The sequence below is a fragment of the Erythrolamprus reginae genome, chromosome 6, assembly GCF_031021105.1.
Source record: "Erythrolamprus reginae isolate rEryReg1 chromosome 6, rEryReg1.hap1, whole genome shotgun sequence".
NCBI lineage: Eukaryota > Metazoa > Chordata > Lepidosauria > Squamata > Dipsadidae > Erythrolamprus > Erythrolamprus reginae.
In genome coordinates, this window is record NC_091955.1 from 23,788,729 (window position 1) to 23,813,619 (window position 24,891).

Sequence of the window (24,891 nt, forward strand, 5' to 3'; positions counted from 1 at the left end):
AGGAAGGACGTCTCTGGGACATCAAAGCCCTTGGAATTCCCTATTGGGATTCCCCACCTTTGTTTGAGCCTCCCGGCTGGCCGAAAGCTCCACAGTTCTTCTGGGAAGGTGGCAGCCAGGTAGCGGTGTTTCTTGGCGCTTCTCCCGAACAGGATCATGAACTTTTGCCGAATTTCCACGTTCGGGGTAAAGCCGAGAAGCGCCCCGGCTGTTTCAGAAGGTGACAGCCGGGCGGCGGTGCCCAGTAGAGCATTTGGAGGCGGGACATCCTGCCGCTGCCGCCGGGTTTGTAAAGCGCAAAAAGTTCGTAAGAAGAGGCAAAAAATTTCCAAACCCCGCATTCGTATCTCGAAAAGTTTGTATGACAAGGTGAAGAGTCTTGACACAGCAGTTACGAGACGGTTCTTTATTTCAGCTCTTTTTGGAAAGTGACTACCAGCTGGAACGCGTCTCAGCTGGGCACAGGAAAATCGGCTCCTTTTATACTTTTTTGTTTCCCGCCCAAAGCAAGCTGTCAGCGCCTTAACCAATCAGGCGCAACCTATTTTACATATTTTCCCTGGATACAGTTTACAGCATTTTTCGTACTCAACACCCCTCCCTTTCTAGATAAAAAAAATTACATGTCAATCAGATAGCCATGTGACGTAGTCGTCCAATCGGGGTGGCCTCTATGTTTCTAGTCGACCTGCGCAGTTCAGTTGGTGTCTCGATGTCGGTGGAAGAGGAGGTCGGTCCATCGGTACCTCCTCTGGCTTCCAAGGCCCGAGGCTGAGCTTCGGCCCAAAGAGTTGAACTGGCTGGCACACCACCGACCTCCGCTGACGAAGATGGCTCCGGGGTGCTGGCAGAGCAGTCTCGTTGTGGTGAGTCCAAATTTAGTTCCAGAAATGTCGATATTGCGTCGTCCTCCGTTTGATTTTTAAAAGTTACAACAGGTCGTTGAGCCAAAGGCTCTGTTTCGGGGCACCTTCTTAAATGGTCGATGTGCCTAGTCCATACTCGGCCATCGGCTAACAGGATTTCATAAGTTTTCGGGGCTTTTTGTTGCACCACGGTGCCCTTAAGCCAATTAAGGCCCCCACTGAAATTTTTTGCAAACACACATTGCCATAAAAACAGATGTCTTTCAGATTTTTCAGACATATAATTATTTGTACAAAACATGGGGTGTAACCTGTCTAAAGTTGACCTCAGCTTTCTACCCATGAGGATTTCTGCTGGGCTTCTATGGGTTACTGCATTTGGAGTGATGTGCTGGGCCAGTAGGAACTTATCCAAATGCTCTTGCACTTCTCCAGGCCCAGCTATTTTTAAGGCCTCCTTGGCAACACGAACATATCTCTCTGCCAATCCATTCGCCCACGGCGAAAAAGGAGAAATGAGGGCGTGCCTAATTCCTAATTGGTCTAGGAATAATTCAAATTGTCTGGCAGTCAGTTGGGGCCCATTGTCAGATACCAATACATCTGGACAGCCATGTGTAGTAAAGAGATGGCGCAAGGCTCTTATAGTTGCACATGTGGTAATATTATGCATAACAATGATCTCGACCCATTTAGAATATGCGTCAACCACTATTAAGAAATATTTTGATGCAATGGGACCAGCGAAATCTATGTGAATTCGGGACCATGGCCCTTTTGGTTGATCCCAATCCATGGGATTGGTTTTAGGAGGTTTTGGCCTTGATTCTTGGCAGGGGTCACACTTTGCCACCCACCTCTCAATTTCGGTATCAAGTCCTGGCCACCAGAAATGACCCCTAGCTAACCCCTTCATCCTTACTATGCCTGGATGACCCACATGCAACATATTTAACACTTTATGCCTCAGATTTTTGGGAATTACTACCCGGTCACCCCACAATAGGCAACCTCTTACATAAGAAAGTTCCAATCTCTTACTCTTAAATTCAGAAATGTCTTTCCCATTACACTCGTTATTCCATCCCCTTAGAACACAATTAACAACTTTCAGGAGAACTGGGTCTTGTTTGGTATGTTCTGCCACTTCCTTGGCAGTTGTCAGGGGGTTATCCTCTAATTCAATCAGTAAGACGTCAGCAGAAGGGGCAGGGTCTTGTACCATCTCAGGAATGGGGCATCTGCTAAGGCCGTCCACATGGTTTATGGTTGTCCCTCCCCTGTGAGTAAGGTTATATTGGTACCCAGACAAAAAAATGGCCCATCTAATTAACCGTGGGGACATGAAGGGTGGGGTTGGTTTGTCTGGGGCTAGAAGGCCTAACAATGGTTTGTGATCGGTAACCAACTCAAAATGTCTACCAAAAATGTAATTATGGAACTTTTTAACTCCCGCTACCAATGCTAAAGCCTCCTTGTCCAGTTGACTGTAGTTTCTTTCTGTGCTGGACAGCGTTTTTGAGAAAAATGCTATAGGGGCCTCTGTGCCGTTAGGCAGCACATGAGCCAAGACACTACCCACCCCATAGGGAGAAGCATCGCACGTAAGACGTAGGGGAAGTAATGTACTGTACTGTACCACTACGCTTTTGGACGTTAAGAGGTTCTTTATTCGAGAAAAAGCTTCGCTTTCAATTCTCCCCCAATTCCATGGAACTTCTTTCTGAAGCAGCCGGTGTAGGGGTTCTGCTGCTGTGGCCTTCTGTCTCAAAAAAACAGAGTAGAAATTAAGTAGGCCTAAAAAAGCCTGCAATTCTGCCTTATTTTTGGGCTCCGGGGCCTCCTGTATTGCATTGACCTTATCATTGGTGGGATGGATTCCTTCGCCATCTATTGTATAACCCAAAAAATCGACACTTCTGGTTCCCCACACGCATTTACCTGGTTTAACCTTAAGTACCTTGTCCTGTAGCCTTGTTAGAACTTCCCTTATTCTTGTGTTTAGCTGGGTTTGATCCCTCCCTGAAATTAGAATATCATCAAAGTAGGGTATGGTTCCCTTGATTCCTGTCAATAACCGCTCCATGAGACTCTGAAAAATTCCCGGGGCTACACTGACCCCAAATTGCAACCGGGTGCATCTGAAAGCCCCCCTATGGGTAACAATCGTTTGGGCTAACGAGGTTGGTTCGTCTACAGGCAGTTGTTGGTATGCCTGAGCGAGGTCGATTTTTGCGAATACTTTCCCCTCCCCTAGGGAGTGGAGCAAGTGTTGTACAACAGGTATTGGGTATGGATGATGTTTCAAGGCTCTATTTAAGGTTGATTTGTAGTCTGCGCAGACTCGCAAGGAGCCGTCTTGTTTAAGAGGAGTTACTATTGGAGTTTCCCAGGGAGCTTGGTCTACTGGGACTAAAATGCCCTGATGGATGAGCTTATCCAATTCTATATCTAATTTAGGGAGCAGAGGTAGGGGGACTCTTCGTGGTTTGAGGCGGATAGGAGGCACACTAGGGTCAATGGAGAATGAAATTGGTGGCCCTTTATATGATCCCAGAGTGGGACTAAAGACGTCAGGAAATTCCCTGACGAAATCAGGAATGATAGTATGTGATAATTTATGAATGCCCGAGACCTCTATGCCAAGGGGAGCCATCCACTCCAAACCTAAAAGTGAGTGAGTAGGCCCTGACACTACTAACAAGGGAAGATTAGCTTTAAAACGTTTGTGAACAATTGGAACAGTTAGCATCCCCAGGACAGGTATTAACCCCCCTTGAAAATCCTTAATAATTACATTAGAACACATTAAATCATTTTTGTTAACATGTGGCATATACAGTTTGACTTTTGTCCAGGGCATAATACTATAGCTAGAACCAGTGTCCAGTTCCATCTGGCATGGTTTAGAATTTAAAAGTAAAGAAATGTTAATTTTGGCTTTGTTGGCAGTTACTGTGTTATTAATTGAAATGTCCCGGTTACCTCTTAAGTAGTCGCGGTTAATGTTGGAGTGATTGTTGCGGCCGGAAGGTTTGAATCCTCTGTTTTCGCGCGGTTGAGTTTGGAATCATGGTGCCCGTTGAGTGGAGAATGCTTCCTCCGGCAGGGAGGCTCTGCATGCTTCAGCTATGTGCCCTCGGCGGCCACAACGGTGGCAATTGGCATCGCGGAAAGGGCAACGGTGGCGGGAATGGTTGCCGCGGCAACCAGAACAAGGAAGTGACTGGTGAGGTTGCCTCAGAGATCGATGAAGGTCTTGCCGGATGAGAAAGCAGTCGCTTTCGGAGGTCGTAGATGGGCTCATTTCATTTGTAAAATCGGCGCGTTGAATAGGTGAAGAGATGTGAGCCACGACTTCTTGTTTGTCGTTCTGTTTTAGCTCTTTTGCCGCTGCTTCAGCAACTTCCGCGGTCTGGGCTAATTTGATGACTTGCTGAAGTGAAGGTTCCTCTTCGGTCAGGAGTTTGTTTCTGACGGTCGAATTCCTCATTCCGAAGATGAGAGCGTCGATTAGGCGTGCTTCTGGGTTTTCGAAGCGGCATTTTGACAGCACGGTTCGTAGGCGCGTAGCGTATTGGTTGATGCTTTCTGCTTCTAGCTGGCCCATTCTCGAGAATTGGTGCCTGTAAACGATCGCCGGCTTCGTTGGTTGGAAATGGGCCGACAGTTTCGTCTTCAGGGAATCCCAGGAGATTGAATTTGCCGGTGCCGGGTCGGTTAATGTCTGGGCGAGATCGAACATCTCCGAGCCACAGTAATTCAAAAAGATCGCTCTCTTTCGATCGTTGTCGGCGTCCCTCATGCCGGCAGCCTCAAGGAAGACGTCGAATTTCACGAGGTAGGCGTCCCAGGTAGACTTCTCCGGGTTGAAGAATTCCGGAGCTCTTCCGACCGGCAGGGAATCCATAGCGGCAATCAAAGGCTCGTTCTTCCGTCGTTGCCAGGTGAAGAGTCTTGACACAGCAGTTACGAGACGGTTCTTTATTTCAGCTCTTTTTGGAAAGTGACTACCAGTTGGAACGCGTCTCAGCTGGGCACAGGAAAATCGGCTCCTTTTATACTTTTTTGTTTCCCGCCCAAAGCAAGCTGTCAGCGCCTTAACCAATCAGGCGCAACCTATTTACATATTTTCCCTGGATACAGTTTACAGCGTTTTTCGTACTCAACACAAGGGGTTCGTATCACGAGGTACTACTGTATTTGGTTTTCAATCAGCCAGCCTGCGGGAGATGGGAAAGCGGTTTTATAGAAATCTTGGCTTGCAATAGTAACAGAGATGAAAGGGACTTTGTGGTCATCTAGTCCAACCCACTGCTGCTCACAACTGTATTTCTGATAAATGCTTTATCCAGTCTGTTCTTAAAAGCCTCCAGTAATGGGGCACCCACAAGTTCTGGAGGCAATTTAGAATTTAAAACCCCTTTAAAAAAACACTCTTATAATTAAGTCAATTTCGATTTGATTGTTGTCAGATATCAAAAAGTGATCTTGAACGATTGCTTCAGTGAGAGCGGGATGAATGGCTCCGCTTAAAAGACAAATTGAATCGTGATGTATGCACTGTACGAGAAACAAACAGTGGCTTGTCTCCACAGTTAGGGAAAGCTGAAACTAAAGCTAATAGTCTTGAAAATGAGCTTCATCATGCAATTCACAGTCTCCGGGAAAATAACTTGTTGTTAGACAGTATTCAAAGAGAATTAAACCAGTCAGAGTGCCAAGGGAAAAAACTTGAAAATGCACAAGTCGCAAAGGATCAAATAAGCACATATGAAATAAAAGAGAAATCTATGCAAGAACATTTAGCACAAGTCCAAAGTGAAAATCTCTTACTCTGACAACAGCTTGAATATTTTCAGAACAAGGCCATTATGAAAGATGTACAAGATAAATTCAGTGATATTATTAATAAGCTCAGAGGTGATACTAAAAAGCAAGTTCAGATGATTGAAGAGAGAAATGAAGAATTAATTACAAAATGTAATAGCTTAAAGCAGTGTTTTTTAATCAGTTGCCGGGGCACACTAGTGTGCCGTGAGACATGATTAGGTGTGGAGTGGGGTAATTAGAGAATGCTACAAAAATCACCTAAGTCACGTGTCAGCCCCCCAACGAGGGTGAGGCCGTGCTTTTTTAACAACTCCCCTCAAGCGGATGCTGTATTTGGCGGCTATGGAGCTGTGGGGGGACTACAACCGAGGGGAGTGCAGATGGAAGGAGAGTGTACTTCTTCCTCGCTGAAGTAGTTTTGTTCTTCCTTCAAAGGATCAATTGTAGATCTGGGCTTTGACAAAAAGTGCTTATTTGCCATTTGTTCAGGATGTTTCTCGTATGTGAAACAAGATATTATCTTGCTTCTATTATCTATCTACTAGTTATTTTGCAGTAAAATTACTGCAACGTGCTTAGAGAAGAGTAGAATAGAAAAGAATAGAATAGAATAGATTAGAATACTTGTAGAATAGAATTCTTTATTGGCTAAGTATGATTAGACACACAAAGAATTTGTATTAGGTGTATATGCTCTCAATGTATGTAAGGAGAATAAATTAATTAATCAAGAATAAAAAGATACTAAACTTAGTGATAATCAAGATTACTAATAAGCTATCAAATTGTACTAGGAAACAAATAAAAGCAATATAATTGAAAGATACAAGCCGCATGGTTATAGTAATGTCGGAAGAGATAGATACTACTAAGGAAGAGAAGAATAGTAATACAATCTTAGTAAATTATTTGATAATGTTTTGGGAATTAGTTGTTAAGCAGAGTGATGGCATTTTGGAAAAACTGTCCTTGTGTCTAGTTGTTTTGGTGTGCAGTGCCCTATAGCGTCTGTTTGAGGGTAGAAGTTGAAACAGTTTATATCCAGGATGTGTGGGGTCTGTAGATATTTTAACAGCCCTCTTTTTGATTTGTGCATTAAACAGATCCTCAGAGGAAGGCAGGTTGCTAGCAATGTTCTCTCTAAGGCGCGCGGCAGTGTGGCCGCATGCCCAAAAGCAACCTCCCGCACACCCTTTTCCATGGCCGGGCAAGGAGCCGGGCGTTGGAGTTTGGGGTGGAGAGCGATGAAAGTACAGATGCCGGCGAAGGTTATTTTGAATGTCGGCCGTGGCCGCCTCCACCTACCTGGTGCCTCCGGCCCTCTCACGCCCCTGGCTTCTTGCCGCTGCCTCTCACCCACCCGATTCACCTCTCCGGCATTCTCCTCCTCCACTTCCTGCCTTGGGGTGCGGCCCCTCCCGCTGCGGTGGCGGCTGCAGCTTCTCATCTTCCTCATCTGGCCACTAGCCGTTCCAAGCACTTTGGGAACGCCCACCAGGGCCGCCGATAGACCGGTACTACTGGGAGTGGCGTCACAGACCCGGGGAAATTGAATAATGGGGGGGGCAGCGCTTCTCCTGCTGAGCCCAGTCCTCTCCTGGTGGCTTTCGGCTCCTCCCACCGAGGAGCTGCAAGGCTGGCCTCGGAGCCCCGCGCGGCCAGCGTTCCCTCATGCCCGGCGGGCTCCCCTTTCCTAAACCCCCGCCAGCCCCCTCCTTCCCTTTCCACCCTGCCCTCCTTCCCCGAGGCGTCCCTTGCCCATCATCCCCTGCCGGGCAATGGGGCAGCGGGACTGCTAGATGGGCAGCTCTTCCGGCGAGGGTGGGCCAGGTGCGCCCTTTTCAGCTCTCGGCCTCCGCCCGCACAGAAAGCATCCTTCCTCGCACCCAGCGCCGGCCATGGGGGCTTCCGCCGTCACCTTCCGCAAGGCCCCCCGAGGAGCAGCGTGGGTCTCCAACCTTCTCCTGGTGAGTCACCGCGGCAAGGATGCGGGCGAGGGAGAAAGGGAAGAACCCGGCGCCTCGGGCGCTTCCCTCTTGCGGTAGAGGGGTAGGTGGTTTGTGGGGAGCGGGGGAGGGATGGAACCGGCATAGTCAAAATCACAATTTCTTTCGTTTCTTTTTCTTTCTTTCTCTATTTCTCTCTTGCTCTTTCATTCTTTTTTCTTTATCTTGCTTTCTTTCTTTCTCTTGCTTTCTCTCCTTCCTTCCCTCTTTCCATTTCTTTCATTCCCCCTCTCTTTTTATTTCTCTTTCATTCTCTTTCCTCTTTCTTTCTTTCATTTCTTTTTCTTTCTTTCTCTCTTTCTCTCTTGCTCTTTCATTCTTTTTTTCTTTCTCTTTCTTTCTTTCTTCCTATTTCTTTCTCTCCTTCCTTCCCTCCTTCCATTTCTTTCATTCCCCCTCTCTCTTTTTATTTCTCTTTCATTCTCTTTCTCTTTATTGCTCTTTTTCTTTCTCTCTTTTACCTTCCCTTCCTCTATTTCTTCTTTTCTTTCTCCTTCCTCCCTTCTTTCCTCCCTCCCTTCCTTCAGTCCTTCCTCTCTTACTCTCCCCTTTCATAAGTTTCCTTCCTTCCTATGTTCCTGTCCTTTCCCCGTTTCTTTCTTTCTTTCCTTCTCCTTCCTCCCTTCTTTCCTCCCTCACTCCCTTCTTTCACTCCTTACTCTCTTACTTTCCCCTTTCACACCTTTCCTTGCTTTCTTTGCACCCTTCCTCTGTTCCTGTCCCTTTCCTATTTCCTTCCTTCCTTCCCACCCTCCGTCCATTCATTCACCCATTCCTCTCTTGATCGCCCCTTTTACCATTCCTTCCTTCCTTCCTTCCTTCCTTTCCTTTCTTTCTTCATAGCTCACCCTCGCCTTTCTTCCCTTCCTTCCAGATGGGAGTGCCCCCTCAAGACACCCGCCTGACTGCTGGTACCCTGCTTTTTCTCTCCCCTCGTCCTTTCCAGCTCCTCGCCGGTGGCTGCCGGGTGTGGGATCCCCCTCCCCTCTCCCCTCGCTAGAAAGCACATGGTTTTGTCAACAAGAAGGGAGAAGTGCCAAGGAGCCATAAATAACCCTCGCTCCGCCTGACCGATGCCAGGATCTTTCTTTCCCTTGTCACTCCCGCTTCTTTCCTTCTCCTGGATGAGTCCACACAATCGGCTTAACCCAGTTCCTGAAATAGCCTATGGCAGTGCTTCCCAACCTTGACAACTTGAAGATATCTGGACTTCAACTCCCAGAATTCCCCAGCCAGCATTCGCTGGCTGGGGAATTCTGGGAGTTAAAGTCCAGATATCTTCAAGTTGCCAAGGTTGGGAAACACTGGCCTATGGGACCGCTGAAGCGGGAAATGATCCCCGGGGGATGGAGTGGCTTGGCGACTTAAAATAGTTTTAAAATGGCAGGGGGCCCCAGACACTTAGGCTGTATGGGGCCCCAAAATTCCTGATGGTGGCCCTGACGCCCGCCCTGCCCTTCTCGCAGTGAAGGGGCTGCAGGAGACCGGGGCAGGCGTTCTTCTCACAGCAGAGGCCGGCGAAGGTTATTTTGAATGTCGTGAGAATGAGAGAGAGAGAGAGCAACAGACAGAGCGAGATAGAAAGAGAGATTGAAAGAGTGGGGGGAAGAGAAAGAGATAGCAAGAGAGAGAGAACAAGAGAGAGAAAGCGTTAGAGAAAAAGAAAGAGAGAAAGAAAACAAGAGAGAAAGAGTGAAAGAGGCAGAGAGAAAGAAAACAAGAGAAAGAGAGAACAAGAGAGAGAGAGAGCAACAGACAGAGCGAGAGAGAAAGGAGAGAGAGAAAGAGAGAAAGAAAGATATAGAGAAAAAGAGAGAGAAGAGGAAGGAAGAGAGAGAATGAGGGAGAGAGAAAGCAATAGAGAGAGAGAAGATTGGAAGGAAGAGAGAGAAAGAAATGATAGAAAAAAGGGAAGAAAAAGAAATTGATTGAGGCAGAGAATGACAGGAAAGAGAGAGAAACAGAGAGAGAAGTGACTCTTCATTTAATGCATATGGTAAAAAGCACTTAAATAATAACAAGAGGGAAAAAACCAGTGGTCACCTGTTGTTGGAAATGGTTCAAGAGTTCACACACACACAAACAAACAGGAGGGAGAAGAGGCAGGGATGGAAAAAGAGATAAGAAGTGAGAGAGGGAAGGAATGGAAGAAAAAGGGAGGAAGAGGGGGAAATGAGAAACAAATGGGACAGAAAAGGGGGAGAGACAAGAGAGAGGAAGACCCAGAAATGAGAACAGTAGTAGAAATTTGAGGAGCGGTGATTGATTAAATATGGATTGACTATGGGATATTGGCAAAAAATATATTTAGGTGTTGTTTAATATTAGGATGTATTAATTTTTAAAAATGGATTAGAAAATTTAGAACTATATAGAATTACATAGGTAAAATTAATGGAAGATACATATGATAAATAAGGGGTTTATGATATGTACTGTATGATTTTATGAATTTGCATTATGAATTTAAAATATACTTGGAAATGTAGAAGATTTATGTAAGTTAATAATAACTTACATAACTACTCTGCCAGCCCGGGCCTGGATGAGGCGAGCGCCCGGCCGCCCAAGCCTCATTCCCCAACGCCACCACCTCGAAGGGACTCCTACCTTCACCGCGCGCTTTACTTTATTCCGTCGGGGCTTCGAGTCCTGCTTCCTGCCTTTTTCTTGCAAATGAGTCCCGCTCCCGTTGGTTAGGCAGGCGGCCGGCAAGAGAGGGACGGTACTGCGCCTGTGCGAGGAGCTGCTCACTGGGCACAAATTACTGCGGGCGCCAGGGGGCCGGCAAAACCACCCCCCCATTTTTCAATTTGGCTGGGCCCCTGACGCCAGTACCAGTAGTCCCGGCCTATCGGCGGCCCTGCTCATCGCCCCCATACCCGCCGGCAGAGGTGGTACAGTAATACCTCGTCTTACGAACGCCTCTTCATACAAACTTTTTGAGATACGAACCCAGTGTTTAAGATTTGTTTGCCTCTTCTTAAGAAACATTTTCACCTTACGAACCCGAGCCCGGGCGCGTTGGCTCTCTTACTGTGCATGCGCTCTCTTACTGCTAGAGGGATTCCCCTGCTGTGACTGCCACTGCCGAGATTTCCCATTTGCTTGCCGCCCCCACCAGGATTCCCCACCTCCTTTTGCTTGCACCTGCAGTCCCGAGGCGTGGAACGCTGGAGCTTCCCCATTTCCCTGCCACTTTCCCCTCTAGCCCTCCAATTCCTCTGCTCCCTGCAGCCACCCCATCCCGCTGCCAAAATCCCCCTTAAGCTACTGCTTCCTTTTCCCCATCTCGCTGCCAAAATCACCCCTCCAAAAGCTTCCTACACCACCCCAAATCGCCTCCCAAATCGCTCTTCCAAAAGCTTCATTTCTCCTTGCTGTCTTTGCCTCATTTCTCCTTGCTGCCTTTCTTCACTCCATTTGCCTTCGTTAGGACCTCGATTTGGGTGGCATAGTAAGTGGCTGGAAGGTTGATTTTAGGAGCAATTTGGGGCAACGTAGGAAGCGTTTGAAGGAGTGATTTTTGCAAGCAATTTGGGACAACGTAGGAAGCTTTTGGAAGGGTGATTTTAGGAGCGATTTGGGGCAAGGTGTGAAGCTTTTGGAGAGGTGATTTTTGGAGTGATTTGGGGCGGTATAGGAAGCTTTTGGAGGGATGATTTTTGGAGCGATTTGGGGCACTGTAGGAAGCTTTTGGAGAGGTGATTTTGGAGGCAATTTGGGGTGGCATAGGAAGCATCTGCAGGGGTGATTTTGGGAGCAATTTGGGGTGGCGTAAGAATCTTTTGGAGGGGTGATTTTGGGAGAGATTTAGGGCGTCATAGGAAGCATCTGGAGGGGTGATTTTGGAAGCAATTTGGGGTGGCGTTAGCCTTCATTAGGACCTCCATTCCTCGCTTCTCCTCACTGTCTGTCTCCACTCCATTAGCCCTCACTTTGTCCGCCCGCTGCTTTTTTTAATCCTTAAAGTTTGGATTTTTCTAATGGGTTTGCACGCATTATTTGCTTTTACATTGATTCCTATGGGAAATATTATTTCATCTTACAAACTTTTCTACTTACGAACCTCATCACGGAACGAATTAAGTTTGTAAGATGAAGTACCACTGTATATTGTTGTGTGCCTGTGTGTAATATGTATGTACACATATGGCATATATACATAGAATTAAATAGTATATTTTGGATGTTCAGTAATAGTAAATAGATAGGGAAATTGTATCTCTTTGAGGCGAGGAGAGACAAGGAACCGAAACCCTTGATATGAGTGATGTCAGGTTGGCCACCTTTAAGCCAGTCACATAACGTTTAAGCCACCCCCGGTCACATGATTGTCAAGCCACACCCACAAAATAAGCTATGCTCACAATGTGGTAGTAAAAGTTTTTGCACCCCTTCACTGATTATAAGGAGCTTGAAATATTATATCATACATATTGTTGCATTTTTATATTCTAATATCATTAATTTCTTTCTGATTTAATGGAAGAAGTTTGTTTGGATAAAGCAGATATTGAAGGTCCTCAAACATTGCATATTTATATACCACACATCTGAAAGTACTGTATTTAGCAACATCAGATTTTGCCATTTATTGCAAAAAAATAAAATTAAATTAAAATGTGCTTATGAAACTAAATGTTGTATCCTCTTAAAAAAATACATGTACTTGTATTTTTTGTTAAACTATAGAAGATTGAAGATTGAATTTTTTTTCATTTGGGATATGCAGACACCGGCACATCACTTCCACTGCTTCGTTGACTGGATATGGGGTGGAGATGTAAAGCTGGGTATCATCAGCGTACTGATACCTCACCCCATGCCCTTGGATGATCTCACCCAGCGGTTTCATGTAGATATTAAATAGCAGGGGGGAGAGGACTGACCCGAGGTACCCCACAAGGGAGAGACCTTGGGGTCGACCTCTGACCCCCCACTAACACCGACTGCGACCGACCGGAGAGGTAGTAGGAGAACCATTGAAGGACAGTGCCTCCCACTCCCACCCCCTCCAGCCGGCGCAGAAGGATACCATGGTCGATGGTATCGAAAGCTGCTGAGCGGTCAAGGAGTACCAGGACAGAGGATAAACCCCTGTCCTGGGCCCGCCAGAGATCATCCATCAACGCAACCAAAGCAGTTTCTGTGCTTTAACCGGGCCTGAAACAAGACTGTTGAGGACCTAGATAATCGGCTTCTTCCAAGGACCGATGGAGCTGGAGTGCCACCACCTTCTCAACAACCTTCCCCATAAATGGAAGGTTGGAGACTGGATGATAGTTATTAAGTACGGCTGGGTCCAGGGAAAGCTTCTTGAGGAGGGGGCGCACAAGTGCCTCCTTATAGGGAGCCGGAAAGGACCACCTCCCCAAGGAGGCGTTGACAATCTCCTGGACCAAGCTCCGTGTCACCTCCCTGCTGGCTGAAACCAGCCAGGAGGGACACGGATCCACTAAGCAGGGGGCGGAACTCACAGCTCCAATGGCCTTGTCCACTTCATCAGCTGTCACCAGATCAAACTCTTCCCAGACAGGTGGACAAGTACGGGTCCCAGTCACCTCAATGGACTCGTTGTCAGTCGACTCTGTTTTCCAATTGGAGTCGAGATCCGCTCGGATCCGAGCGATTGTATCAGCGAAAAACATGTTAAAATCCTCGGCACTACTCTGCAAGGGCTCACCAACTCCCCCCTGGTTAAGAAACAGAAACAGAGCGGGTGGGCTGATGCAATCAAGGCGGCATGATACGCGCTATTGCAGTAAATGCGGTTGAATCTGTATAATTTTAGAAGAGCTGTGCTTTCGTTTGTGTGTGTGTACATACACATAGAGTATATATAGTAGATAGTACCGCAATACCTCATGTTCATCCAGTGTTACAATATTTTGCTTCACTCTGTATTAGCAAGTCAAGTTTCTTCTTCTTTAATTGTAACGTTTCGTTTCTTCTAGTTGACGCTAGCATTCAAATCTTGTCTATATTTTTTAATCAAAAGTATTTTCTTATGGAACATATTCTTATAATGATTTCAAAGGTTTTATTCAAGTTTATCTGGCCCCTTAGTCCATTTGTAATTTTCTAAAAGCAAAGTTTTAATCTTTTGTTATTTATTTCTTATGCACTAAGGGGGTGTGCACAAGCACACCAACGTGCCCACCATCCCTGTCCTAATGTCCTTTTTTATTCATATCCTTTTCACGTGTTCAAAATCATGTTTATACTCTTATCTGTTATCTTATATATGATTGATAAATAAAATAAAATAAGTAAAATAAATTGCAGAAAAATCTTAAATCCTTAACTTCATATTTTAAAATTTGTTGTACTAAGAATTTGGGGGGGGGGGGGCTCACCCAGTGCTGTAAAACTTGTTGATCCAAGGGCTTTTAATAGCTTAAAAGCAGTTAAAAAGCCATTTCTGAAAGTGATTAGAAAAGGAAGTATGTCAACCTGGTTCCTTTTAAAGACACTTTTTCCTAGTCTTCCGCAGCTCTATACCTGCCAAAGGCACGCTGTCTTCCAAGAAGCAACTGTCTGAAGCACCTGTAGACAATCTTAAGTCTCCTGTTTGTCTGGACAGGACTTACAAAGAGCTGATTTACTTGTAAGCTCTTCATTCTGCTCCAGTTGGTGGCTCTGCTTTTTGGAAGCTGTCTCCAATTCATCATTAAATTAGAAATTTTCTTTGTTATATTTGTAACAAACAAATATTGTAATTTATTTATTTATTTAGTTGATTCTTTCTTTCTTTCTTTCTTTCTTTCTTTCTTTCTTTCTTTCTTATCAGATTTCTAGTTCGCCCTTCTCAAAGCGACTCAGGGCGGTGTACTATATTATAAATGCAACAATATATAAAAGAAATCTAATTTAATTTAAAAGAATGATACAAATTGTTAAAAGGGTTAAAAATCCCATATACAGACATACACATTCATCAAATTCAGTCATTCGTAATATTGGTCGGAGACAATCTCATCACTCATGGACCCCATACCCGCCGGCAGAGGTGGCTCTTCAGAGCTTTACGAAAGACCAGGAGGGAGGGGGCTGTACATATCTCTGGAGAGAGTTCGTTCCAGAGGGCCAGGGCCACCACAGAAAAGGCTCTAGTCTTCCGCAGCTCTATACCTGCCAAAGGCACGCTCCACCGAGCAGTGGCAGAAGGGGACCTCGAGGAATTCAGAAACCTGCTGAGAAAAAACAACTTACGGTAAATGAAAGGGATGAAGCTGGCAGGTGAGAAGGAGGATTCCTGCCTCGTCTTCACGCACACACCAGCTCTCCTCTTCATCTCTCCTTGGTCCAGCTTCAGCTGTCACCCTCAACCTATCAGCACTAGAGTTGGTCTACTCTGCAGCAGAATGCCGTGCCCCTGTATGGCTTAACAGCTGCCATATTAATAACTTAGATGCCAGATTCAATGACATCCTGAGGATTATAAACAGATGTATTAAAACCACTCCACATTTCTGGCTTCCATCACCCTGTCATCTTTATGAAGGCAAGATGCATAAATGAGAGAATATAGAAAAATTAAGAATAAGTTACTCCTACCAGTGCATTTGATTTTTTGATTTGATTTTATTTAGATTTGTATGCCGCCCCTCTCCGAAGACTCGGGGCGGCTCACAACAAGATAGAACAAATCATAATAATCAGAAAACTTTAAAATTTATACAAGATTTAAAAGAACCCCATATACTAACAGACGCACACACAAACATACCATGCATAAATTAAACATGCCCGGGGGAGCTGTTTCAATTCCCCCATGCCTGACGGCAGAGGTGGGTTTTAAGGAGTTTACGGAAGGCAGGGAGAGTAGGGGCAGTTCTAATCTCTGGGGGGAGTTGGTTCCAGAGAGTCGGTGCCGCCACAGAGAAGGCTCTTCCCCTGGGGCCCGCCAACCAACATTGTTTAGTTGACGGGACCCGGAGAAGGCCCACTCTGTGGGACCTAATTCTGAACTTCCTAATTTAACAGCCAGAAGATACAAATCTAGGAAGACCCCACTGGCACTTGCACATCAGCCCAACAACTTTAACATCAATTCCCACTGGAAAGCCAAATGAGTCACGAATTTGCAGACATAGGAAGTCATATAAATGACCCCGCAAAAAAAGGCGCCAGGCTTTAAACTGCCGCAGTGGAAAATCCTGAACAGGATTCAGACCTCACACAGCATCTACCAAGACTCTATAAATAGTACATATCCACCACTCAGTGTGACTGCAGGGTCTCATATCAGATGGTAAATCACATCATAACTGGATTTAAGCTGAAAGCATATACTGGTCCAGTATCTGATTATTTTTAATATAAAAGATGCTGTGTTTCAGTGGTTAGATGGCCAGGACCAGCGATGGCGAAACTTTCTTGGTTTGCGTGCCAAAAGCTTCAACCGCAACAACACAAGAGCACACAACATATTTAAACTTAATATTAACCGCTCCAAACTTGACTGTAAAAAATATGACTTTAACAATCGAGTTGTCGAAGCGTGGAACTCATTACCGGACTCGATAGTGTCAACTCCCAACCCCCAACACTTCTCCCTTAGACTCTCCACGATTGACCTCTCCAGGTTCCTAAGAGGCCAGTAAGGGGCGTATATAAGTGCACTGATGTGCCTATCGTCCCCTGTCCAATTGTCTTTCCTTATCTCATATGTCATATATATTCTCTCCTTATCTATATCTATATATCTATATCTATATATATTCTCTCCTTATCTCTTATATCATATATACTCTCTCCCTCCCATCTACTTCTCTTCTTTTTACTTTCTATCGTCATATATATTACTTAATGTCTATTCTCTTCCATATGTATTGTATATTGGACAAAGAATAAATAAATAAATAAAATAAAAAAAGGGTGGATATGCACACGCTAATGTGCCTGTGCATGCCCAAGCCCTCTCCCCACACATGCACACAACACCTCCACGTGCATGTACAGTCCCCTCTGCTGCTCTCCGTGCATGCGAACTCCTGAAGCCTGGGGATGTCGAAAAATAGCCAAACTGGTCAACCGGAAGTTCAGAAATGAACTTCCGGTTGGGCCTTTGGGCCATTTTTCACCTTCCCCAGGCTCCAGAAGGCTTCCCTGAAGCTCGGGGAGAGTGAAAACATCAGAAAAGAAGACCGAAAATCAGCTGGCCAGCCTGCACATGCGCACTGGAGCTGACATAGGGCAATGCATGGGGTGCATTTCTGATATGGCTCCGCATGTCATACGTTCGCTCTCACAGGCCTAGACATTGGTAGTTAAACATAGATCTTTTTAACATTTATTTTTTATTATGTTTACTAATCTAGATTAAATGTTCATACAGTATATAGTCCATTTATGAGATGCAATACATTAAATAAATGTAATGAATGAATGAATGAATGAATGAATGAATGAATGAATGAATGAATGGAGTTTTGCATAATGTGAAAGCTCCCGTCTTTTTTGCAAGAGGAAATAATGCTGGATGTTAACGTATTAGTGAAGGTTTGTTTATATGCAGTAATTGAGAAGGTGTTCTTCTTTTTCAGTACTCCACTATTGATTGCTGCTGGTTTTAATAGATAACACTGGATGCAAGTTCTCATGGATCAAATGTTGACCATAAAGATAAAAGCGGACAGTCAACAAGATCATGCTATGGCTAGAGGTGATTCCACGTAAGCTGAAACATTTGTCTTTTCATTGTCATATGAAAATAAAAAGCATAACATAGATTAAGATTAGATAACATACTAGCAGGGTGTTAAAGTAGCAGGCAAACAACTAAGTTATTGCTTTTTATTTAATTGAGTAGTCTCAATTCCCCCATGCCTGACGGCAGAGGTGGGTTTTAAGGAGTTTACGAAAGGCAAGGAGGGTGGGGGCAATCCTAATATCCGGATCTGGCTCTGTAATTATTGAGTTTCTAAAGTCGAGCACTATAGGCAAGTTCAGGACAGATTACTGAATTAAAACATCATGGAAATAATATAATGAATGATCTACATCTTTCTAGCCCCCCGAATTAACTTTGATTTGGCATGTACATTACAAAGAACAAGAAAGTTTAAATGCAAGTGGGAAATAAGCATGATTAATATGATGTTTAGAAGAAATACATCAGATAATGAGTTGAGACTTTGAATCAATCGTGACAATTGTGCCATTTTTTTGGAAACAACCTATCTCTAGAAGTTTTTTCAAAACAAGACATGCAACAAAATCCATTTGAGAATGTTAATAAACCCTGAATAAGAATTCTCCATGAGATGAAAATAGAAAATTCTACAAATTTTATAACTTAAGGAAATAAAAATGACAATTCTAGTGAACAATTGGAATAATTAATTTTACTGGATTACAAGAGATTACAAGAGACTGATTATTTTTAATATAAAAGATGCTGTGCTTCAATGGTTAGATGGCCAAGACCAGTGATGGCGAACCTCTTTTGGTTTGCGTGCCAAAAGGGTGGCTATGCACACGCTAATGTGCCTGTGCATGCCCAAGCCCTCTCTAGACGCATGCAAAAAACACCTCCACGTGCATGTACCCTCCCCTCTGCTGCTCTCCGTGCATGCGAACTCCTGAAGCCTGGGGATGTCGAAAAACAGCCAAACTGGCCAACCGGAAGTTCGGAAATATATAGTCCATTTATGAGATGCAATACATTAAATAAATGTATTGAATGAATGAATGAATGAATGAATGAATGAATGAATGAATGAATGAATGAATGGAGTTTTGCATAATGTGAAAGCTCCCGTCTTTTTTGCAAGAGGAATTTGAAATGACCGAGAAACACGGTTTCTAACTTCAATTCTTTATTCTCAGCAGGAGACTAACAAGCCGCGAAAACACTTTCACTCTGGCGCGTGCTCGGCAGAAGACGCGTAAGACCGGAGGCACTTCTATTTATACAGTTTCGCCCGGCAACAAGCGACGCCTGACAGCTCTCCAAGATTGGCGCCAAAACACAGCAGCCAATGAGAAGCAGGTAAACAACTCTTATTATAAATAGTGAATCCTGCTTAACAACTCATGTTTAAAACTTTACCCCGTTACAGAATTTTGTGGAAACTTCTGGACATAACACCCCTCCCCCTTCTGGCTGGTTTTTACAGATGTTTATTCAGACAAACAAGGAATAAAGTCGTCCAAAAGGGCCGGCGTCCTTGGTGTTCGCTCCGACCGGCGAGGCTCGTACAGGACCTGGGTGTCCACAGAAGAGGATGGTTCCTCGGGTCCTGTTGGCGCAGAGTTTCCACGGCTGGAATATGGCAGAGCTGGGGCAGCACTGGAGTGGTCACTGAACCCAGGTAAGTCGCAGTCTATTTGTTCCTGGGTTCTGCTAGGTCTGGTATAACTCCCTGTGGGGCGTGAAGGAGTAGAGACCCCATTACTTGTGTTAGCCATATTTCCCCTTATACTGGCTGCTTCCAGTCTCCCCCGTATATGATCTATGTGCCTCTTCCAGAGGCGGCCATCACACAGTTTAATCATATAAGTTTTAGGACCTGTTTGATCGGTCACTATTCCACTCTCCCACTGTCTGCCCCTGTCAAAATTTTTGACATATACGTTTTGACCCATAAACACTGAGCGCTCAGGGGTTGTTACATTCTCAGGCTTCAATTTTACATAAGAGGGGTGCAGCCTATCTAAGGGAGATCTCAACCTTCTCCCCATGAGCAGCTCGGCGGGGCTCTTATGAGTTGTTAGGCTTGGCGTGATGTGCTGTGTGAGTAGGAAAGTATCCAGTCTTTCCTGTATATCCCCTGGTGATGACCTCTTGATGGCCTCCTTGGCCACACGGACATACCTCTCCGCCATACCATTAGCCCAGGCTGCGTGGGGTGATACCAAGGCATGTCTGACCCCCAGGTGGGCTAAGAACATCTCTAGTTGCCTAGAAGTAAATTGGGGCCCATTGTCCGAGACCAGGACATCTGGACACCCATGAGTAGAAAACAGTTTCCTTAGGGCATGTATCACAGCTGTAGATGTGGTGGACCCTAACAAAATTATATCTAACCATTTGGAGTATGCGTCCACTACAATCAAAAACATATTGGTGCCCACTGGCCCAGCCAGGTCAATATGCACCCTTGACCATGGCCCCTGGGGAGTGTCCCACTGTGCAGGAGTGGTTTTCGGGGGATTTGGCCTTGTTTCCTGACATGGGCTACATGTGGCAACCCAGTCTTCAATTCCCTTGTCCAACCCTGGCCACCATAAGTATCCTCTGGCCAAGGCTTTCATTCTGACCACCCCTGGGTGCCCTTGATGCAGCATTTGCATGACCTGTGGCCTAAGAGCAGTGGGGATAACCACCCTGTCACCCCACAAAATACAGTCGTGCATTACTGAGAGTTCCAACCTCTTAGTTTTATATTCACCCACTGAGGGGTCTTCCCCATTTGGTGGCCACCCTTTCAGAATGTACTGCAGGACTTTCCCTAACACCTGGTCCTGTTTAGTTTCAATGGCCACCTCTTTAGCAGTAACAAGGGATGGTGTGCCTAAGTCAATGAGGAGGACATCCCCTGCAGGGGCTGGGTCCTCCACCCTCTGCCCCAATGGACAGCGACTCAGCCCATCTGCATGATTAATCAGGGAGCCCCCCTTATGTACAAGGATATAATCGTAGCCTGCCAAAATCGTAGCCTGCCAAAAAAATAGCCCATCTGGACATGCGAGTCTTCGGAGAGGGGCGGCATACAAATCTAAGTAATAAATAAATAAATAAATAAAATAAAAGGAGGGGTTGGCCGCCCGGTGGCTAGCAAACCTAACAAAGGTTTATGGTCCGTGACCAATTGGAATGGTCTCCCCAATAAGTAGTTGTGAATTTTTTTCACCCCAGCCACCAATGCCAATGCTTCTCTATCTATTTGTGCATAATTGCGTTCTGCTAGGGACAACGTTCTTGAAAAGTAGGCCACTGGTGCTTCTTGGCCATTAGGTAATACATGGGCTAGGACCCCACCCACCTCATACGGGGATGCATCGCATGTAAGCCTAGGGGGCAACGTAGAACTGTACTGGACCACTACACTTTGCAATGTTAAGAGGTCTTTAACAGCATTAAAAGCCTGTCGTTCTGTCTCACCCCATTCCCAAGGCGCTCCCTTGTGGAGAAGTCGATGAAGCGGCTTAGCTGCGGAGGCTTTCTGTTTCAAAAAAACAGAATAAAAATTCAATAGCCCTAGAAAGGCTTGCAGCTCCATCTTACAGGTGGGGGCAGGGGCATCCTTAATGGCTCTAATCTTCTCCTCAGTGGGATGTATCCCTGCTTCATCTATTCTGAACCCTAAAAAATCCACCGAGGGAGTTCCCCACACACACTTTTCTGGTTTAAGCCGTAAGCCTTTAGCTTGTAATCGAGTCAGAACTTGTCGGATTCTGCAGTGCAACTGGTCTGGAGTGTCCCCACAAATTAATATATCGTCAAAATAGGGGCCCACTCCCCTAATTCCCCAAAGTAAGCATTCCATGAGCCTCTGGAAGATACCCGGGGCCACGCTAATGCCAAATTGCAGCCGTGTACATTTAAAGGCGTCTCTGTGTGTCACAATTGTTTGCGCCAGGGCTGTGGCATCGTCCACCGGCAACTGCTGGTATGCCTGTGCGAGGTCCAGCCTTGCAAAGATTTTTCCAGACCCCAGGGTATGCAGCAACTGCTGCACTACAGGTATCGGATACGAGTTGTGCTGTAACACCTTATTGAGGGTAGATTTATAATCTGCACAAACCCTCAGGGATCCGTCAGGCTTTAGGGAGGTTACAATCGGGGTTTCCCATGGGGCATGTTCGACAGGAACCAAGATCCCCTGACCCTGGAGTTTTTGTAACTGGGCATCCAATTTATCCATTAGTGGTAGCGGTACCCTGCGAGGTTTTAATTGAAGGGGGGGAACAGCAGGATTTAAAGAGAAAGAAATTGGGGGGCCCTTATAAGTACCTAACCCGTCCTTAAAAACCTCAGGAAATTCTTGTACAAAATCAGGTACCTTCAGATAAGTCAGTTTGTGAAGACCTGTAACAGCTAACCCTAAGGGAGCCATCCAATTTAGACCCAAAAGGGAATGATTAGCCCCCTCAACAATCAAAATAGGTAACAGATGGTGAACATTCTTAAACGTTATAGGCACTCTAGTGCTTCCCAAAACCCTGATCGGGTGCCCCTGGAAGTCCTTGATTGTAATGTCCAGCGGTTGCAAAGAGTCCCGTGACAATTCAGGTATATAAAGTCTCAGTTTCTGCCACGGCATTAAGGTAAATTTGGAGCCCGTATCCAGCTCCATGTGGCATGGTTGCCGATTTAGCAAAAGAGGAACAACAATTTTATTAGGAGCTGGTGGATAGGTGCCACAGTCTGTGTGTGTGCGGTTACCTCGGTTGTTCCATGGCCTCCGGTTCCCTCGTCCTTGTTGCCTGAATGGGCGATAGAACCGTTGAGCAGGAAAGGTAGGCAGCAGGTCCTGATTGAAGGGGATGTCATCGGGCAGGGTGGCTCGGCAGACGGCGGCAATGTGGCCTCGTTTCTCGCAGCGGCGGCAGAAGGCATCCTTGAAGGGACATCTGGACCGTGGATGTTGACCCCGGCATCCGGCACAGGCTTGGAAAGGCGGACGAGGTTGTCTGGCAGGTGGTCCTCGAAGTTGGCAGCAGTGGTCCTCATATGTGTCGAAATTAGATGAGTTGTAGTCATGTGGATGATTGACAGGGGCACGCGGAGCCTCAGCAATTTTGCACACAGTAGTCAGCTTGTCATTAGACTTCAATTCAGCTGCAGCGGCTTCCGCAACTTCTGCTGTCTGAGCAGCCTTAATTACATCCTGTAGCGAAGAGTCGTCAGCTGCAAGCAGTTTGTTCCTGATGGACACATTTCTCATACCAAAGATAATGGCATCTGTCAACCTTGCCTCAGGATTTTCAAATTGACACTTGGCTAATATAGTTCTGAGGCGCGTGGCAAACTGGTTAATAGTTTCTCCTTCGGCTTGAGCCATTCGGGAGAACTGGTGTCTGAAAACCCTTGCAGGTTTAGTTGGCTTAAAATGAGTTGCCAACTTTTCCCTCAAAGTTTGCCATGGCACCGAATTAGCAGGTTCTGGGTCGGTCAAAGTACTGGCCAAATCAAAAATTTGCCGCAATAATTGAGAAATAAAGCCCTTTTCCGGCCGTCGTCCGCATCTTTCATGCCGGCGGCTTCGAGAAAAATTTCAAATTTGGCCATATAGGCAGTCCAAGTTGACCTCTCAGGGTCAAACAGTTCAGGCGGCTGGATGATCGAAGGGGTTGCCATAATGATTTTTCTGTAAAGAAAAAATCACCTCTAGACCCTCGTCGCCAGTGAAATGACCGAGAAACACGGTTTCTAACTTCAATTCTTTATTCTCAGCAGGAGACTAACAAGCTGCGAAAACACTTTCACTCTTGCGTGTGCTCGGCAGAAGACGCGTAAGACCAGAGGCAGTTCTATTTATACAGTTTCGCCCGGCAACAAGCGACGCCTGACAGTTCTCCAAGATTGGCGCCAAAACACAGCAGCCAATGAGAAGCAGGTAAACAACTCTTATTATAAATAGTGAATCCTGCTTAACAACTCATGTTTAAAACTTTACCCCGTTACAGAATTTTGTGGAAACTTCTGGACATAACAGAATTAATGCTGAGTAAATGCAGGATGTTAATGTATTAGTGAAGGTTTGTTTATATGCAGTAATTGAGAAGGTGTTCTTCTTTTTCAGTACTCCACTATTGATTGATGCTGTGTTTAATAGATACGACTGGATGCAAGTTCTCATGGATTGAATGTTGACCATAAAGATAAAAGCGGAAAGTCAACAAAAGATTATGCTATGGCTAGTGGTGATTCCACGTAAGCTGAAACATTTGTCTTTTCATTGTCATATCAAAATAAAACGTATAACATGGATTAAGATTAGATAACATATTAGCAGGATGTTAAAGTAGCAGGCAAATAACTAAATTATTGCTTTTTATTTAACATTGTTCCTCTGTGTTGATATTAATTTCGCTTTATTAAAATCTGTCAATATTGAATAAAGTATTTTTTTCCCATTTAGCTTCAAGAACCTTGTTAAGAAATATTCTCGACATCATTCAAGAAAAAAGAGATATAGACTTGGTGCTCGTCCTAAAAATAAAGAAGGTAAAGTTTTATATTCCGTTTTTTTGGAATCTAATACGCACTGGAATATAGGACGCACCTTAATTTTGGGGGAGAAAAATAGGGAAAAGAATCTGCTTCTCAGGTATTCATCTAGCTAGCATCCTTACTATGGTCAGCTTCAGCACATTATTTTATCCCCTGGTTAAGGGCTTAAAAAATATTTTGAGAGAGTAACAACGAAACAGCTTGCAAGCAAGTAAGAGCTGGGAACATCATTAGCACCTGGAAAGAAACCGTATGAGCAAGTAGATTAATGGAAAAAACCCGGCAAAGACTTAGGGCTTGGAAAACATTTTTCGCAGAGAATAACAATGAACGAGCTTGGGTATATTAGTAGCACTTGGTTAGGGCTGGAAAGAAATATCTGGAGCAAATAGAGAATAAAAAAAAAAGAAATCAAAGACAGGGTTGGGAATTCTTGGCAGAAAGTTTGTCACCACCCCCCCTCCTTCAAAGAAGGCAAGGAGAGATTTGACGGAACGCCTGGCAGCTTTACAGTGTTCCCTCGATTTTCACGGGTTCGAACTTCGCGAAAAGTCTATACCACGGTTTTTCAAAAATATTAATTAAAAAATACTTTGCGGGTTTTTTCCCTATACCACGGTTTTTCCTGCCCGATGACGTCATATGTCATCGCCAAACTTTCATCTGCCTTTAATAAATATTTTTTAAAATAAACTTTAATAAATAAACATGGTGAGTAATAATCTAAATGGTTGCTAAGGGAATGGGAAATTGCAATTTAGGGGTTTAAAGTGTTAAGGGAAGGCTTGTGATACTGTTCATAGCCAAAACTAGTGTATTTACTTCCGCATCTCTACTTCGCGGAAATTCGACTTTCGCGGGCGGTCTTGGAACGCATCCCCCGCGAAAATCGAGGGAACACTGTATTTCAATTCTTCCATCTGGGAGATCCCAGGTGTTTCCTTCAAAGAGACGAAAAAGAAAAGCATCCTCTTCTTCTGGGCTTTGAGATAAAGGG

The 24,891-nt window shown here is 45.1% G+C and overlaps 1 long non-coding RNA gene across 1 annotated transcript; it reads left to right on the top strand.

The window, feature by feature from the left end:
* Window positions 1-23,248: 23,248 nt before the first annotated feature.
* Window positions 23,249-23,889, top strand: LOC139168948 (uncharacterized). Its single transcript, XR_011559404.1, has 3 exons — window positions 23,249-23,277; window positions 23,464-23,594; window positions 23,803-23,889. It is a non-coding gene; the product is annotated as an uncharacterized lncRNA (long non-coding RNA).
* The last annotated feature ends 1,002 nt before the right edge of the window (window positions 23,890-24,891 follow it).